Source organism: Giraffa tippelskirchi, chromosome 14, assembly GCF_054371585.1.
Source record: "Giraffa tippelskirchi isolate mGirTip1 chromosome 14, T2T-mGirTip1v1.2.pri, whole genome shotgun sequence".
Lineage (NCBI taxonomy): Eukaryota > Metazoa > Chordata > Mammalia > Artiodactyla > Giraffidae > Giraffa > Giraffa tippelskirchi.
The window spans coordinates 25,273,003-25,293,655 of NC_137288.1; positions in this window are offsets into that span (position 1 = coordinate 25,273,003).

Here is a 20,653-nt window from a genome sequence, read left to right on the forward strand (position 1 = left end):
TAGCTTAGAATCATCATCTCATGGAGGCGCTGAAACACACTGTTCAAGTGTTGATTAGCATAGCCATGGGAAGAGCATGTACTTTGTATTCAGATAAATCAGGCATTAGTAACTTCCACTTCTGTAAGTGTGAATTTGGTCAATTTCTTGACATTTTTGGATCTCACAATCTTTGTATCTGAAATAGAAATAATGACACCTACCTGAAAGTGTCACTACAACTATCCTATAAGATGACATTATAGAGTATAGTTCTGGTGAGAAGTAGGTACTCAGAGATGTTAACTGCATCCTTAATTCAATTAAACCAGTTTTATAGATAATTTTATGCTTATATTGGTGTCAACATACTCTGTTGTGAGACTTCAGGTGAGGTCATACATATCTTTGGTGTGTATCAAAAATATATAGCTACTTCATATTTACATGGCACTAGTACTAAATTATCTAAAACTTGGGGACAATTCAGAGTGCAATGGACTTCCCAGGTGGCACTAGTGGTAAAGAATCCTCCTACCAATTCAGAAGACACAAGAGATGTGGGTTGGATCCCTGGTTCAGGAAGATCCCTTGGAGAAGGAAATGGCTGCCCACTCCAGCATTCTTACCTGGGAAATTCCATGGACAGAGGAACCTGGCAGGCTACAGTCCATGGGTCATGGAGAGTCAGATGCACCTGCGTGGCTGAGCATGCAAGCATTCAGAGTACAATAATGAATACTGGAGAGTGAAGCAGACATAGTCGAGTCTATAAAAGTGGGAAATGGTTAAACTAGTTAACATATCCAAAGTATATGCTCTTTCCGTTATACTAGGCTGTGTGTGTGTGTGTGAGTGCCTGCATGTGTGTGTGAGTGTCAGTGATTCACCTTTCTGTCCTTTGCAAAGCTGTTTTAACCTACCAGAATCTAAGTGACTAGCTTTTATACCAATAAAGTCCTCCAGATATTATTAACTTGCGAGTTGAGATTCAAAACCGTTACATGATTTAACTAAATGTCTCCTATTGAAAGATAGGTTTCTACATAACTGTTATGATTATTGCAAATCTGAAAATCCTGTTTTTATGACAAATGACATCATGGATTTTCTTGAGCACAGTATGGTATATTATTAGGAAGTCATTTTGAGTATTATTACACTTGGCCTTATATATATGTGGGTCAGCAATTAAGCAATCATTAACAAAAATAATTCAGAACAGGTTTCAATCTGAAATAGAAATCATGAAGATTGAACAGTGCTGCAAGAATGTTGTTCAGCAGTTTTGCCGCTCTCCCTTTTTTATTGATGAGTCTGGCTAAAGGTTATCAAATTTGTTTAGCTTTTCAAAGAATTAATTTCTAATTTCATTGATCTTTTCTATTGTATTTTTAGACTCTATTTCATTTATTTCTGCTCTGATCTTTAAGATTTCTTCTACTAACTTTGGTTTTGTTTGTTCTTCTTTCTCTAGTTGCTTTAGGTGTAAGTTTAGATTGCTTATTTGAAGTTTTTCTTGTTTCTTGAGGTCAGATTATATTACTATAAATAACCATTGACCACACTTCACATCAAAAGACAGATAAACCTGCATTGAGTGTTGAAAGGTAAATAATGATGATGATCAAGATTTTATAGACGTACATGAAAAAAATCTCTTGACCTTCATTCAGATACCAAAGTTTTCTTAATTATAACTTGAAAAGTATTAACAATAATGGAAAAAATATAAATGTGATTGAAGTAAGCTTAAGAACTCTATTTATCAAAAGCTACCACTAAGTGAAAAAAAATATAAACCACAGAGTGGCAGGAGATATTTGAGAAATACACATTCAAGAATGACTTGAATTAAGTCATATAATAGCTCCTAAAAATCAGCCAGAACAGAGAGACAAAATAATTTAAAAATAACATTTTAATATGAATTTCACCGAAGAAAATGCCTAAAAGCCACTTAGTATAGTAAAATGTATCCAATTTCATGATTCTCAGTGAAATATATATTAAAATCATACCGTAGTAATATCATAGGGCCCCCTGAAAGGCTGGATGTACAGTATAGCAGTTGGGAGGAGGCATGTGGAAGCAGTCCTCTCATACATCTCTAGTGGAAATGGGAATTGTCCTGACCATGTTGGAAGACTGTCACCATCTCTAAATCTGGAAAATATATAGGTTCCTCATGCATTGATAGTTCTCTTAAGGCACAGGATATCTTAAGAAGTGCATACATGTGTTCATAAAAAGACACCATTGCATTCTTAGCAGTACTATTCAGAGCAGCCAAATTTGGGTGGGGGGGAATGAATGTCTATAAATACACGAATAACGCGGCATATTTGTACAGTCAATGCTACACTTCAATGAAGAAATAAAGTCCATGAAAAAACATGGGTGGATCTCACAAACAACATAGAGAGAGTGAAAGAAGTCAAAACTCACATGGTACACAAACTGCATGATTCTATTTATATCAAGTGGAAAGATGGGCAAAATAGTGTTAGAAGCCAGAATAATGACAATGCTGAGAACTGCAGATTCTCTTTCCTCTTCTGGGTCCTGCGTGGAGTGGAGTGTGAGCCTGGGGAAAAGTCACTGATCTGCACCATTACGATTTGCTCACTTTTCTCTGTTCGTTCAGAAAAATGCTGTATATATATGTATATATAAATACAAAGCAGATATCACTAAAGGATTTTTGTGCTGCAGCGCAGGGACTGAAATATTGCAGGCAGGGCTTCCTGAGAGTGGAGTCTGAGTAGAGATCAGTATTCAGGATGTTGGCCAAGACCTCCTCTTGGGGTTTCACCATTATGTGCCAAGGACAGGGTGGAAGCAGGCTCAGATGGCAGAGAAGGGCAGCTGCGATGCTGTCACAGGAAGGGCTCAGCTGCCCTGTGGGGAGCTTTGAGACTGGAGAGTTAAGACTTCTCCCAGCTGGTGTTGAGGGGCTCTGATCTTCACTCCTCAGTAGTGACCAGTCACTGGATGTGGTCTGCCCCTGGAGGAAGAATTGGCCTGAGTGAGGTCACTGCTGTGACCCAAAGTGACTGACAGCAAGATCACCCAGCTCCCAGCAGCCCTCTCAGAAGATGGGGCTGTAAATCTTCATTTCTCAAGGGACTTGGGGAGCAGATCACAGCACCCAGCAGACAGAGACCCCACTTGAGCGCTTGAAGAAAATCAAGTGAAACAACAAATGGAAGTGCAACATTCAACCGTGTTAAATAAGGACCATCCTGAATTCTCAAGAAAGTTCTTCCCTATAATGCCATCTAATCTCTCATGAGGCAGTTTGAAATTTGTTTAAACCTGGCATCAAAAAGTTGAAGAACTGCTGAATAAAAGAAAACTTTACTTTTCCCCTTTCAAAGCTATTGCTGTCATCAACAACCCAACAAGGAATATTTTATATGATGAGCTAAACATTTCCATTCACAAAGGCTTTTTGCATTCTCTCTTCCCTTATAAAAACTTTTGAAAGAATTCAGTGGTGTAGCAACCTTCTTTCATTTGTCATACTTATAATAATAAATGGCACATTAGAAACTAGAAATATTATCCTCTTAATTTACCAATGTTTAGATTGTTTTGCCCAAATTTTAAAATGAATACTTGGATATTTTTGTTGCAGTGTATTGTTCATTGTCGTTCAGTCACTGTCGTGTCTGACTCTTTGAGACCCCATGAACTGCAGCATGCCAGGTTTCCCTGTCCTTCACTATCTCCCGAAGTTTGCTCAAACTCATGTCCACTGAGTCAGTGATGCCATCCAAGCATCTCATCCTCTATGGTCTCCTTCTCCTCCTGCCTTCAATCTCTCCCAGCATCAGGATATTTTCCAGTGGGTTGACTCTTTGCATCAGGTGCCAAAGTATTGGAGCTCTAGGTTCAGCATCAGTCCTTCCAATGAATATTCAGGATTGATTTCCTTTAGGATGGACTGGTTGGATCTCCTTGCCATCCAAGGGACTCTCAAGAGTCTTCTCCAACACCACAGTTCAAAAGCATCAATTCTTTGGCACTCAACCTTCTTTACAGTCCAACTCTCACATCCATATATGACTACTGGAAAAACCTCTGACTAGATGGACTTTTGTTGGCAAAGTGATGTCTCTTTGTTAATACGCTGTCTAGGTTTATTATTTGGTTATAATCAAAGTCACGGACAAGGCTGATGATGCTTTCTTTCCTTAAGGTTGATTGAGACAGTCAGAATGCCTCAAATACTCACTTTATATTATGTATGCATATTAATTACTTTGCCTATTATCATCATAAATCATCCTTTCCACTAATGACACTCTCTTCACACTAATAAGTGGAAATTACGAGAGCAAACAAACTAATCTGTAGCAGGAAGCCACTTGATGATTTAGAAAATTAAATGAAGCTGAGCCCTATATATCTTTCTAATAACTGTCTGGGTTATTTAGTTCCCTACCCCCGTACTACAAATGCCACCTACATCTTAGACCACAAATAAGTTCTATTATTCTTAGATATTTTTAAGAAGCAGCAGGACAGTAGGTTATATGTTATCACTTGTAAAAGGCCATGCTCTGACGTCAACTAATTAATCAAACCCGAGCAAGACAGAACCTTGCAAAATTAGAGCTTTCCTGTCCCCCTAGGACTTGATATGGCAGAAATCCTATTAGGTGTACATTCTTCTCCCTTGAATATGTACATATTTCCACTAGTCGGGGACAGCTTTCTGCATTTATGAATCCTATCCATAGTATGATGTTACTGCCATTAGGTGAAAGCTTACTCTGCCAGGCACCATTCTAAGTGATCATATCCATCAACCATTTAAACCTCCAAAAGCCCTAAGGGGACTAACCTATACATCTTACTATATATAAAGATTGAAGGCAAAAGGAGAAAAGGACAGCAGAGGATGAGATGGTTAGATAGCATTGCTGACTCAATGGACACGAATCTGAGCAAACTCCAGGAGTGAGTGGAGAATAGAGGAGCCTGGCAGGGCTACAGGTCACAAAGAACTGGACGTGACTTAATGGATATGTATGTATAACTGAATCACTTTGTTGTACATCTGAAACTAACACAACACTGTAAATCAAGTCTACTCTAATAAAAAAATTAAAGTGAAATATTTTTTTTAAAAGCCATATGAGACAGGTTTCTAGTCTGAGGTCTGTCTTAAAGGTAGAGAAATAAACTCACTGAGAAACACAATGCCTAGCTTAGGTGCCTCAGGAAGGAACTGATGGTGGGATTGAACCCACGAGGCTATGTGGGCAACAGAGACCCTCTGCTTTGTGGATGATTTACTCTGCCCTTGCTGTCGTTTGAAAAATACAGCCTTCAAATGATCATATTCTTGATCAATCAGGTCTTTTGTTCATGTTATTTCCATGTGAGTTCTGTGTCGTAAAGGACGAGTTTTCTGTCCATGGCGGTAGAGGAGAGAAGAGTTATCATCACAGAGTTCTGATAATGGGACATTATGATGTGCACCCCGAGGGCCTCAGGCTGTTCTGGGGCTTGGACCCAGTGCTCTGAACACTCTGTTGCCTCATTGATATGGTCCTCATCCGATGGCGTGCTCTCTTTTCCTACTTCTTCAAGAGCACATGATCTCTTGGTTGATGAAGGTGCCGTGCTTTTTAATCACCTGAATTATTAAATGTGCCTCAAATTTCCTGTCCTGAAGAGCTGCGGGTGATCGCTTGGCTTGTATTTTTTACTTAGCAACTGCCATCTGCCCTTTTCCCCAGAGAAAGAGAAGAGTGATCCCACTGGAGCAGGAACTTCAGCAGACACTTTTCAAATGAAATATTCAGAGCCTTATTTTTTTTTCTCCCAAAACACTCTGCAGCATCTTCCACAATATTCTAGAAATCTCAATTTTAAAGGAGGAAGTTGAATTGTCTCTCAATCAATACACAATACAGTATGAATTTTTTAGGGGGAATATTACACGCCTGTTTATTGTATTGTCTCTACATCATCATGATGGTCAGGTCCCTTAATACAGAATAACATCATTCACAGAATCAATGAACAGTTCCCATACAAATACTTACAGTAAATTATGTTGGTCTAGGTTAAGTGAAAATGGTGTCTTACCAAAGAGATGAATTTCCATATTTAGAAAAGAATAAAAGTTCATTTGATTGTCTTCCTTTTCCAAATTTAATATATAAGGAAAGTTGGTCTCTAATATACATCATGTTTTCCTTACTGCCTAGAATCCAAAGAGGCTCAGAATCAAATGTTAAACTCAGTCTCTGAAAGTAAATAAAAATCTTAGGGGGTTTATTTGCATTTTCCATGTTTCTCTTTGTCCTGATTTTTGTATTTTTAGCTTCTTGTTAAAAAGTGAGTTCAAATGTATTTTCAAAAGAGGGAAGGAATAAATAAATAAAATTAAAATATTTAGAATTAATAAGGCAGTGGGCAGAAAAATATTCACTAGTACATTTTGGATATGAGAATTGTACTTTGGTATACACAAAGATCAAAATAATTATACAAAATTTATATTCATATTCTAGAAGAAAAAACTTTTGTTCTACTTTAATTGCACCTGCTAAGTCACTAAAGTTGTGTCCAACTCTGTGTGACCCTATGGACTATAGCCCACCATGCTCCTCTGTCCATGGACTCTCCAGGCAGAAATACTGGAGGGGGTTGCCATGAACTCCTCCAAGGGATCTTCCCAGCCCAGGAATCAAACCCACGTCTCCTCCACCTCCTAACTTACCAGCAGATTCTTTACCTCTGAGCTACCAGGGAAGCCCACTTTAGTTGTAGATGCAGCTATAAATATAAGAAAACCACCCAATCTCAACCATGCCCATTATCCCTTCACTTGTACTGCCACTTGTTAATGGCGTATGCCAATTTTATCCTGAAAATATAGTTATTGTAGCTATAAAATAGATTTCGATAGATACAGGCCATTCTAGCAAACAAATATGATACTTTTTACATTAGGTTTACCTTTAATTTCTACTCATTCCAACAAAAAGTTCTTATTGTTCGGAGGAATAATGATCTAATATCTTCAGGGGGGAAATAGAATCTAGGATGGCATGCTGGTGATAACAGGGAGGCAATAGAGACAGTAGTGGGTGTGGGTCAGGGTGCCCTGTGATTCTGGCTGCCCACGGTTTTGTGGGGGAAATGAATTGAGACTAAGTCTGAGAAAGTAACTCCAAATCATGCTGGTGAGATCAGGAATCTTGTCAGCAGAGCTGCCAAAATTGGAATGTTCAAGGTTCATGTGAGGGTGCTGTGAGGACATCAGGGTTAAAACACAGTCTCAAAGAAATAGTAGTTTCATAAATGGAAATTTAAATTTCCTCTTGCTCCATACCTGCCCTGGATCCAATTTGTTTTCCATTCTGTTTCTGCAGAGAAACAACATCTTTAATCTCAAAGGCTAATCGTCCCTCACATTCTCTGTGCCTGTGGACTAGTTACACGCCCTCTGCACCTTAGTTATCTCATCTGTAAAATGGGGGTGGCTGTATCTCACCCATGGGGTCCTTGTGAGATTCAAGGGAAAATAGTATGATATCTGGCATGTAGGAAGCCCTTAACAAACATTAGCCATTATTTTTAGGTCAATGCTTCCCGTGGCAGCAGTAAAAAATCTGCCTGCCAATGCAGGACATGTGGGTTTGATCCCCAGGTTGGGAAGATTCCCTGGAGAAGGAAATGGCTTCCCACGCCACTTTCCTTGCCTGAAAAATCCAATGGACAGAGGAGTCTGGTGGGCTACAGTCCATGGGGTCGCATAGTCAGATGTGACTGAGCGACCGAACAACATTGCATCGATACAAAATAAGAGCCTGCATGATTCATATATACTTCTAACTATACAAAAAGCTCTTTCCTCCTCAAAGCCTCATGATATCCCTTGCTATCCAAACTTAATTCTAAAGTTCACCTCTCTCACTACCATTGTTCTTTAATCCACTTCCAGTATTTATTGATTTCCTAGCATTCTACTAAGATTGCCTTCAGTAATACTGTCGATACTTTGCTGGTGGTCCAATCTTGTTTTTCTGTTCCTCTTATCTAACTTGGTTTTCGGTGCCACTGGATTCAACTTTCATTCACTCCCTTCTTGAGTTGAATATGTACATGAGGCTTGTTTTTTCTCCTAAGAATTTACTTTTCTAGGCCTGCCTTTCAACCTGATGTTGAAATTTTGAGTTTTTGAGCACCTTGCCCTTCAATAACATATTCGAAGAATACTTACCTGTTGTCTCTCAGCTGCAAAATTGCAGGACGGGACTACAACTTTACAAAATTTAGGATTCTCAGACTCCTCTATTAGATGCCTCTTAGGTGGTATCCAGAGAGAAAATACTAGAAGATGAGAAAAAGGGCTTTTGCTGCTCCTCGCACCACTCCAGCAGCTCAATCCAAATCTAAACCTTAGATACCTTTAGTTCTTCAGAATCCACCCCATTAGACACCCTCCCATACCAGAGGTAGGGACCTTTTCTCCAAGATCTCTCACCTTTGTAGCTTACTACAGTCCCTCTGTTTGACTTTCCAAATGAGTTCTCATTTTCCTGACTGAATCCTGTCTGACAGACCATTTCATGCTGAAGACTCCACCTTTAGACATTCAGCCCAGAGCTCATGCAATTAACTTCTTTTTCTTTTCACAGCTTTACTATGCTATGCTTTATATGCCATTAAATTCACTCGATGTAAAGGTACAATTCAGTGAAGTTTAGTAAATATACAGAGTTGTGAAATCATCACAATCTAATTTTACAACTTTTCCATCACCAGCTGTGCCCCACCCTCAAAATATCCCTGTGTCTTCTGCTGTCATTCTCCATTTTCACCTTCATCTCTAGACAACAACTACTCTTTGGTTTTTCTATAGCTCTGCATGCTGTGAATATTCCTATTATCAGAATCAGACAATATAAGCTTTTGAGACAAAATTCTTTCAGTTAGTATAATCATTTTTGAGGTTCACTCAATTGTAATATGTATCAGCACTTCACACATACATGAATGACACGCTCCATTGTGTTCCAAGCCTTGGCATTGAGGGAGCACAGAGCTGTCTGTGCACATGCTATAGGTTGGTGTTAAATAAACAATCATATATATCTTGGTGGCTGACCCCCAGATGTCATCATTTCCAACTGGACTAATTGCAGTGTCTATGGCTTTTATGCACATTCTTACCCATCTTCCTCTGAAGGAAACAACTGGACTTGAATTTATAAACTACATGTCATGTTCTTTGACTCCTGGCTTGGCATCACCCAATAGCTTAGTCGGAAAATCCATGATCCCTAAATTTCCTGTAAGAACGTGCCTGGTCTTATTGGTTTTCCTCTTCTACTTCATTATTTCCTCATCCCTTATTAACCCCTTCTAAGTTACCAAGCTCATCCCAGATTTGTGCCTTTCGCTAGTGTTATTTCTTCCTGTCTTTGCCTTTTGTCCTTTGGTTCTGAAACTCAATGTCACCACTTCAGCAAGAACATCCCTGAACGTGCTAATCCAGTAGGTACTCTCCAAGTTTCCAAGATTTGAAAATGTGCCAGGCACTGAGCTTTGCAGTGGGCCTGTGATAATGACTGTTGACATGGATTTATCATGAAAGTGCTAAGGCATAAAATCCAGTATCCCCTCATCTGCGTGAATCTTATCCAAGACTCTTGGAAAAGTCATAGGTGTCTTCACAGGGTGAGATGTCTTTGCAAACATGTAACTCCAGTGGTTCTCAGTGTTTTCTCTATGTTCTGGCTTATTCCTTACTAGGCTGTCACTAATGTTTCCAACTAGCCACAGTAATCGCTGTCTGTACAGGTTCTATTTATTTTCTTAAAGAGAACCCATAAAACACAGACATACTTGGGATGAACAAACCTGTCATAGCTCATGCTTTAAAGTATATAGCAGTACAGTTTAGTGAGAAAGACATTAAACAATGAATAATACATATTAGTGCAAAAAATGACTTTGCTGGAGAGGCACATGATATCACGAAGACTTGAGTAGGAAAGAGTAACCAAATCACTTAAATCTGTCAGGTAAACATGAGAGAGATTATCATCAACTCTTTTAAAGATAATGAATCATAAATTGAAAATATAGTTTGACTAGAAATCAAAACAATGCAAAGTAAAATAATGCCTATGATTTGTCTGTCAAATCGGCAGGAGTGAAGGATAACATTACATGTTGGAGATGTAGTTATGCGACGCTAGCTCCTAGAGTTGGGAGGACCTTGGCTGTGTGCATCATGAACTTTCAAAGATTTTATAGACTAAGCGGTCTACCAAGGGCTGGAGAAGAATTTAAGTGCAAAAATCATATATTTCAATGTTATTAGTTACAATAGCACAACTTTGGTAACTGTGAATTGAGTAATGGAGAAATGGTTAAACAAATTGTGTCAATCCAGATGACAGTCAAGTCACAGTTTAATTTGTAAGATGAATTAACAAGAGAAAACACACATGACGTTAGACAAAAGAGAAAAGCAACATATACCGTATGATCTAAGTTGTGTATAATTACTGGAGACAAGTGTACCAACATGATGGTAGTTGTCTTTAGGCAAAGAGATACTGCCTTGTCTTTAATTTTCCGTTTTTAATTTTCTAGATTTCAAATTTTCTATAAAATATATTATTTGTAGATTTGGACACAAACATTGTACCTTACATCCTTTCATTAGAGAAAACATGCTCAGAGGACTTCTTGTATCGAAAGGAATCTGAATCCATTCAGGAAGCAGGGTTGAAAGAAGACAGATTCATCTTGAGGGATAAACCCTCCCTCTTTCTAAGGGGCTCTTCTTTGACATTCAGATGATGTCTGGCCATTAGCATGTTGCTTAAAGATGCTGACAAGACGTTTGAAACAAAGTTTTTGAATTATTAACAAAATTACAAGGGCAGCATCAAATGATTCAGTGGAACTCGGGATTTTAGAAGAGACCAGTAATGAACACTAAATTTTAATGAAGTCCACAGTAACACTGAAATGCATCATTTCATTTGCCGTTAACCTTTCTGATAGCTACTCAGAGGTCTTTAAATTCTGAGGACAGGGTGTCATTTAATGACAAGGACAGGTGACTATTGCATTTAAATGATCACTAACTAAAACATGGCAGACAGAGAAAATCAGGGAGGGATATATGGGAAGAGATATGGTAGATTTAGAGGAAATTATTTGAGGCAACAAAATGCAACTGAAGGAATGTTTGCACAGAATTTAGCAAACTAGTGATGCGTCTGTACATTTTAGATAGAACATGTTGTTCAGTCATTAAGTTGTGTCCAACTCTTTGTGACCCTATGGACTGCAGCATGCCAGGCTCCTTTGTCCTTCACTATCTCCTGGAGGTTGCTCAGATTCACGTCCACCAAGTCAGTAATGCTATCTAACCATCTCATCTTCTGCCACCCCCTTCTCCTTTTGCTTTCAATCTTTCCCAGCATCAGGTTTTTTCCAGTGAGTCAGTTCTTTGCATCAGGTGGCCAAAGAATTGGAGCTTCAGCATTAGTCCTTCCAATGAATATTCAGGGTGGATTTCCCTTAGGATTGACTGGTTTGATATCCTTGCTGGCCAAGGGACTCTCAAGAGTCTTCTCCAGCACCACAGTTCAAAAGCATCAATTCTTCAAACTTTAAAAAAAAAAACAAAAAACAGCAATAACATTTTTCAAATGAAGAAGTCTTTTATAGATATCTGACAGGAAACATAATCAGACTGCATCAAAGTTTCTTCCAGTATTCATTCAAACAAAAACCAACTCTTTTAATATTTCAAGAGATGTCCTGTTTAGGGAGCAATTCAGTGGTGAGATCTGACTCAGAACGCAAATTGTCAGAATCCAGCAGTGTTCAAAAAGTCATTCTGCAGCATCTTCTCTAACACATTTCATGGCAACAGAATATTGTGAATTTCAGAGTTACACTTCACAGCCCAGGTTCAGGAGCAGCCAGGTGGTATAGTAGGATGATAGATGAATCCCAAACCCCGGGCACTATTCCAGCACCGAACCCACAGTTTTGAGTTGATTTTATTTTTAGCTGTGTAGTTAATGTCCCCAAGAATTCAAAGGCAGTGCTTCCAGTTGAGAGGAAAATAAATGTCCTAATAACCTTCTCCTCTCCCTAGTCCTCCCAGCCGGCCCCCAGACAGGGCATCTGATCCATTCTCCAAGCCAGGTTCTTCCTAGAATCCAGCTGACTCCATGCAGTGCCTGCCTCCTGAAGCAAGGTTATTTGTTTAGTTTGTGCTGTTTTAAGAACTTCCCACCAATACAGGGGTGGAAAATCACACAGATCCATCACCTTGCAGCTTCTGTAAGTCAGAAGTCTAGTGAGTTTGAGTGGATTCTCTGCTTAGGGTCTCTCAAGCTTGAAGGTGGTGCTGGCAGCACTGAGTTTGTCACTGGAGTCTGTCTGGGAAAATCTGCTTCCAAGTTCATTCAGTCACTGAGGTTGCAGAACTTTAGTCTGATTCTTGTTTGCTGCCCACCAGAGGCCAGTATTGGCTTCTAGCAACTGTCTCCATGTCCCTTGAGGTTTCCACATGGCTCCTTGCAAGAATGGGGATAAGACCTTCATGCTCCAAGTCTGTCTGATTTCCCGTTTTGCCTCATCTCTCTGACTCCAACTAGAAAATTCTCTTTCTAAAAACCTTTGTGGAGACCCAGATAATACAGAATAATCTCACCATTTAAAGTCAGTGACCTTAAAAAAATAAAAAAATTAAAAGATAAAGTCAGTGACCTTCATTACATATGCAAAATTGCTTTTGTCATGCAAAGTAATATATTTGCAGGGTCCAGAGATAAGGACACAGGCATCCTTAGGGGGCCATTCTGCTTATTACACAAAGCTGCTGGCTGGGTGCCAGGTAACTTATTACTGACTTTTGTTTTTTAGTGTGTACACTGAATTTACAAATAATTAGAATGAATTGGATGAAATTCAACCAGTCCTGTAATGTTTTGTATCTTTTCAGAATAGACTTAATTGCTTGATCATTTAGGATTTATCACAGCTTTTAAATCATAAATTCATCTTATCAGTCAGACCCACAGGATTTCAGAGAAAATTTATAGCACTTGCTGTTTCATTTATCAGTATTTTGACAAAACCAACAGGCAAATCAACTGTCAAGAATCATTCATTTCTTAGGCGTTGCCTTTCTGTCGTTAAATTCAAGAATTCAAGCATATTTTGATAACCAATATTTTATTAATTTCTCTCTACAACAAAACCTTTTCCAATTTAGTTAAAATATATTAGAAAAATGACTAGCATGTATTCAGTTTTGAAGTTTAAGGCTGCTTTTTTGAATGCAGACCATTTCTGTAATGCTAGACCAAGCTTCTGAGAGCACATATCATGCAGGTTGGAGTAGATTACTGAGCCATATAATTATTCTGCTAATGTAGAAAGGTTTGCCCCTAACTCTGGAACTGACCCATCTCAGGGAAAATCTGAAACCCATTGTACCAAGTGTCTTAGCATCAGTTCAGCTTGCTTACCACTCCACCCCTCTATTCTGATAGTAAGTGAGTTCCTGCTATTTTTCCCCTTTGAAGAAGCTATGTCTTCAATTTAAGTCATAAAATGACTACGATTCCAGAATGTTTGCTCATGTTTGCATCTTACCCACAGAAATTTCCTATCATTGCTAGAGCAAATGACCACCCATGTAGTGACTTAAAATCATAGTAAATTATCTTATAGTTCTGGAGGTTAGAAGTCTACAATGAGTCCCACTGGGCAAAAATCAAATTGTTTGCAGGACTGCATTCTTTTCCAGGGGCTCTAGGGGAAAATCCATTTCCTTGACTTTTCCAGGTCACCCACATTCCTTTGCACGTGACCCTCCATCTTCAAAGCCAACAAAGACCAGGGATGTGAGACTTTGTCACAAGCATATCATCCTGACACTGCCTCCCTCGTCCACATCCAAGGACCACTGTGATCATATGGGGCTTGTCAGTATCATGGAGAATAGTCTCCTTATGTTAAGATCATCTCATGAGACACATTAATTCCTCTTTGTCCTGGAACCTAACACCTCCACAGATGCTGGGGATTTGGACGTGGGCAACTTTGGAAAGGCATCATTCAACTTCCATACGAGTGTTAGAACATTTTCTGATAATGAAATTTTCTTATCACCATGAATAAAATAATCACCTGTAATAAAAGCATGTATTCAGAGAAAAAACATAAAAAACAAAATTTATGTTAAAAATCTATCACAATTCAGTACCTTGTTTATGAGCATCACTTAATATCTGCACTTGTTGTTTTGTTTTGTTTTGTTTTTTTCTACCTTAGACCAGCATCCTCCATAAACTACCTCCTCAATTATGGATCCTCAGCCAAGTGAGGGAAACAGACATTTATCAATCATAAACTTTGCAGGTACAATTTTTTTGTGAAAAGATCAAAACTAGGCAGTTGTCTTAATATTTACTCAAAATGATTAAAGTGAGCAACTCCCTTGGAAATTTTTTTTTAAATTCTCCGAATCCCAGATATATTCCTTTTTCTGCTGTTATTATCTTTTAAACTCTAAACCACTAGATGTTGCGGTGCTCATCTCTCACATATGTCTGTAGTTATTTTAAATCGTATTCTCTCAGGGGAGGCAAAAAAAAAAAAAAATCCTTCTAGAACATAGACAGCTCCTTCTCACTGTTAGTAGAGTAAAAAATCAATATGATAATGTTTTACACAGTCTATTTGGGTGGCAGGATCTGGTTTACAATGACCTTAGAAATAGGAATATAAAAGATTCATATTTGAACTGCAATTCACATATGCATTAAAAATCTAACAATTGTTAAAGTATAAGCCCCGAGCACCACTGCTACAGATGTGGGTTATTACACACTGCAGAATCAGCAAAAGACATAATGACACTAAAGTTTCAATAAATTACATTTAACCCATGGTAATCTATCATGTAAAAAACAAAAATAGAAACATTTTAATGATTATCTCAAGATCAGAGCAAGCCCTGAAATTTTTAGGAATTCCTGTTTATATCTTCATCTATCCATCCAGTTGTCAGCAGCAAGAGTCACAAGGAGCATTCACAGGAGAATATTGATTTAGAATCCTCAGGAAACATCTTTAAACACTTCAAAATTATGAACACTTGGTTTAAGTAAACTTTAGAAACTGATTTATTCTTTTTTTCCTGTGCTATACAGCAGGTCCTCTACAGTTATCTCGTTTATACATAGTAGTGTATACATGTGGATCTGCCCCACCCCCAAAAAAGGAAGTGCAGTTTGTAGGACATACATTAAGTTAACCTTAAAAATGCATTACAATATACATTAGGTACAGACAAATACAATTTGATTCCACTTATACAAGGTACCGAGAATAGGCAAATTCATAGTCAGAAACAACACTGGTAGGTGCTGGGGAACAGGGGGTGGGGGAAGGGGGGGTTTGGGAGGGAGATACAGAATTGGTGTTCAGTGGGGACAGTTCCGGTTTAGGAAGGTGAAACATTCAGGAGAGGGATGATGGTTAGAGTTGCACAACAATGGGAAGGTACTGAGTGTCACTGAACTGTATGGTTAAATGTGATTAAAAGAGTATGTTTTATATTATGTGACTTTTATCATAGTAAAGGAAAAAATTTTGTTAAAAAATTAAAAACCAAGCTTAAAAAATACTTTTTTTAGATTTCATAAAGAGCCAATGGCTATAGGTAATGTTTGTGCATATATTAATATTTAAAGGAACAAAAGGAATTTATATTGTTGGCCATTTTCTGGCCTGATAACAGGATGCTCATTGCCAGTGGCAAGCACATAAGCTGGGACCCTGAAATAGAAAAGCCCTGATTTGCAACATTTACTTATTTCTATGATGACATATTCTCACCAGGGATGATTTCACACTAGACACATGACCTTCACAGGCTATGGCTGAGCAGGCTGTTGAGAACACAGGCAGGCAGTCTGCTCTCCCGAGTGAGCTGGAGCTGGCTCCTGTAAACCCCAGCCTACAGCCAGGTATCATACCTGGAGAAATATTGTTCTGCAGTTAGTGTGTATCCATCACTGTCAAATTCCAGTGTCAGACAGACTTGGATCAATAGGCCTACTTTCTTCTATGATAGCGAACAATTGAACTCTATTAACCAGTTAACTCATCTTTTGAGAGAGGATAGGGATACTTTCTAAACAGTTTTGTTGTGAAGGTTAAATTACATAACATAGGTGAAGCATAATATCCACAGATGTATAACAAATATTTATCAGCATTCTTACAGATATGTTGTTACAGATATATTCTAGAGAAATGATGCAGCCTCAGATTTAACATGCTAAAGACAAGCAGTGCAAAGTACAAGAGTCTCAACATAGCATGATATAGAGAAAATTTCTGTAGCTTCGAGACTAATATACACTCAGGGACACAAACCTTAGCACCTTCAGAAGAACCGCTATGCAAGTGCCTCTAGTTATCAGCTGCTTTCAACACTCCAATATAGAAAATTATGATGAATATAAGAACATAGTTATTTATAAGCATCTTGTTTCTAACTAGGTCGTTTGAACTGTTGCTCTGAAACACATGAAAGTTTTACTGAGCAAAAGATACTTGGATTAAGCCATTCAGAAATGGTTTTCTAAAAATCACTAAAAGAAATAAGATGTGAAGTTTTTTGAAAATCATCTTTTATGTGAACAATCTCAAGCATACATAATACTATGTTTGAAAACATAGACTACATTTCATGAATTTGAATAACTTCACTTTGCTTGAAAGCAATCTGCATTTTGTTTCCTGAAAGTAAGAGTGTGACATTTATACATTTGCAATAACCCCTATTTGAAGTTTGGGGTGCCATGTGCATGCATATAGTTATAATATGTAAAATATGTTACCTATTAATCTAAATCTATATAAATATATTAATCTGGATTCTATATATATATGATCATCATATGTAATTATAATCTGGATGCTGTAATATGATGTCATACTAAAATGGAATACAATAGGCATAAGAGAAACAGTACAAATACTTATTTGCTTGTAGGTGAAGTGGGAAAAATATGTTGTATTTTTCTGGAATCTCATTTCGTTGGCCTACATTAATTTCTTTTCTAAAAAATTTAATATGACTTGCAAGATTTATTCCATTCCAGAAGGACTAGTCCTGATACTGATTAATGAATAAAGCATAATATCAATCCTTTACCAATTTTCCCAATATTCTTTTTTTAAATTTTCTTATTGGAGAATAGCTCCTTTACAATGTTGTGTTAGTTTCTGCTGTACAGCAAAGCGCATCAGCTATATGTATACACATATCCCCTCTTTTTTGGACTTCCTTCACATTTAAGTCACCACAGGGCACTGAGTAGAGTCCCCTGTGCTACACAGCAGGTTCTCACTGGCTGTCTATTTTATACATAGTAGTGTGTATATGTCAATCCCAGAGTCCCTATAAATTCTACTCCCCCATCCCTCTCTTGGTGTCCATAAGTTTGTTCTCTATGTCTGTATCTCCAGTTCTGCTTTGCAGATAGGTTAATCTATACCATTTTATTAGATTACACATATATGCTTTAATATATGACATTTGTTTTTCTCTTTCTAACTTCACTGTATCAGACAGTCTCTAGATCCATTCACATTTGCAAATGGCACAGTTCCATTCCTATTTATGGCTGAGTTGGGCTTCCCTGATGGCTTAGCAGTAAAGAATCTGTCTGCAATGCAGGAGATGCAAGTTTGATCCCTGGGTTGGGAAGATCCCTTGGAGAAGGAAATGGCTAAATGGCTACCCACTCCAGTATTCTTGCCTAGGAAATGCTATGGACAGAGAAGCCTGACGGGCTACAGTCTATGGGGTCACAAAAGAGTTGGACACGACTTAATGACTAAACAACAATATTCCATTGTGTGTGTGTGTGTGTGTGTGTATGTGTGTATTTATCTCACATCTTTTTTATCATTCTTCCAGTGCTGGATATTTAGGTTTCTACCATGTCCTGGCTACTGTAAATGATGCTGCAGTGAACATTGGGGTGCATACATCTTTTCTAATTATGGTTTTCTCTGGGTATACGTATCAGGATTGGGATTTCTGAGTCATATGGTAGTTCTGATTTTAGTTTTTTAAGGAATCTCCATACTGCTCTCCATAGTGGCTGTACAATTTACATTCCCACCAACAGTGGGTGGTGGTCATTCTGACCAGTGTGAGGTGCTACCTTATTGTAGTTTTGATTTGCATTTCTCTAATGATTAGTGATGTTGAATATCTTTTCATGTGTTTATTGGTCATCTTTGTGGCTTCTTTGTATAAATGTCCATTTAGATCTTCTGCTCATCTTTTGATTGGGTTGTTTGATTTTTTGATATTGAGCTGCATGAGCTGTTTGTATATGTTGGAGATTAATCCTCTGTCAGTTGTTTCATTTGCAAATATTTCCCCCTATTCTAAGGGTTATCTGTTCATCTGTTTATGGTTTCCTTTGCTGTAAAAAAGCTTGAAAGTTTAATTAGGTCCAACGTGTTCATTTTGTTTTCATTTTCATTATTCTAAGACATAGGTCAAGAAGATCTTGCTGTGATTTATGTCAAAGAGTGTTTTGCCTATATTTTCCTCTAGTTGTTTTATAGTATCCAGCCTTACATTTAAGTCTTTAATCCATTTTGAGATTATTTTTGTATATAGTGTTGGGAGTGTTCTAATTTCATTCTTTTACATGTAGCTGTCCAGTTTTCCCAGCACCACTTATATCCTTATAGCAACAATGTATATTTGTATATATATGTATCCATCACAATCCAAATTATTTCACTTCAAAGTTTGATTAATTAATTCAAATGGTCTATTTAGATTATAGAGAATACTATTTCATTGTCTTTGATTCCTAAATTTTAGATAGCAAGTAGTGAGACCTAAATATATCAAGCAACTCATCTAAAAATATACATGATTCAAAACTTGAATAGTGATTCCTGAAACTCAAGGTAACAATAATAGCCCTTATTTTCCTTGCTAAGGGCTTCCCTAGTGGCTCAGATTGTAAAGAATCTGTCAGCAATGCTGGAGACCTGTGTTTGATCCCTGGATTGGGAAGATCCCTGGCAGAAGGGAATGGCTAGCCACACCAGTTTTCTTGCCTGGATCATCCCATGGTCAGAAGAGCCTGGTGGGCTACAGTCCATGGAGTATCAAAGAGTAGGACACAACTGAGCAGCACTTTCACTTTGATTATTACTTGCTATGTGCAAACACTCTGTTAAATACTTTGTATCATTTAATTCTCACTGGAATCTTATGATTTAGGGATTATTACCAGCACTATGTTATAGATAGGACAACTATAGCGGAGCAAGGGGAAATACATTTTTCTTCAAAATACAGACAACACATGACAGAGATATGTCTCAATCCTTAAGCGTCTGTAACTTCAAAGTCCATATTATAAAACACTTTGCTAAGTTGTCTGTAGTTTCATCTGAGAGCCTGGGTTAGTCCATTTTGTGACATAACCCAATAGATCCACATCATATGTTAGTATTTATCTGTTCTAAACTGTCTTTAAAGTGCTAACTATGCAACAATTAGTGCTTAATTGCATTTGGCATGCTCTTCAGATGCTGGGAACAAAGTATACAGATAACAGACAAAGCTACGTTGCAATGGCAGTATCTTGATCAGATGTCAGAGATGGTTCAGAAATCTCCCAAAGGAAGTGACTTTTCAGCTAAGCTTCAAGAGATAAAATTAAGCAAGGAAGTCAGGGTAGGGGGCCATGAGGTAAACAAAACAGGAAATACAAATCAGAAATGTTTGAAATGACCTGACTCATTTGCAGATGGTTTCTATCAAAGAGTCATAAAAACAGAAAGCACACCAGAGATTTCAGGTAAAATATTATTTAATGTAGAAAATAAGAGAATTACAAAACTTTGGAAGACCTGAATGAACTTCCAGCAGGGTTAAGGAAACTTCTAATGATTTCAGGAAACCCTAACATCATATTTGCATGAAATTTTGTGTGAGACTAACGCCAGTGACTTCAGGTGAATTCAGCACTTCAGTTGGTATCTATACTAGATATGAGAGACACTACTAAATCTCTGTTGTCTACCGAATATCACACATCTGTCAGTCTATGTTAGAGAACTGTTGATGTTCCTCCAGTCCAATCTTGCACCAATGTCTTACACTAACAGTTTCCAAATGGTGGGATCAGAGAAGTGTTGTTTCTGGCCTCTGAGCTATAGGGAAAGACCTGATTACAAGTGTGGGCATGATGCTCAGTAACAATGCAACATTTTCAGTGCATCCAGCACTGAAATGACCAGAGGTTAAGGGTACATTCAGAGCAGTGGTGGGAGAAGCAATGGAGAAGCCACTATTGTGGCTTCTTCACCTATTAGCCTCTGTGTATGAAGAGGTTTTATTTTAGCATGGAAATTATAGAAATCTTTCAAAGGATTTTATGCAGGAAACTGCCACAATCAGATTCACATTTTAGAGAAACATTATGGAAACAGATTTCAGGTTGAATTGCTTGGGTGGAGTTTGGGAACAGATTGGATATAGGAAAATTCATCAAGGTGTTATTATAGTAATAGTCATTTAATAAATAAGAAACTAAAATAAGAT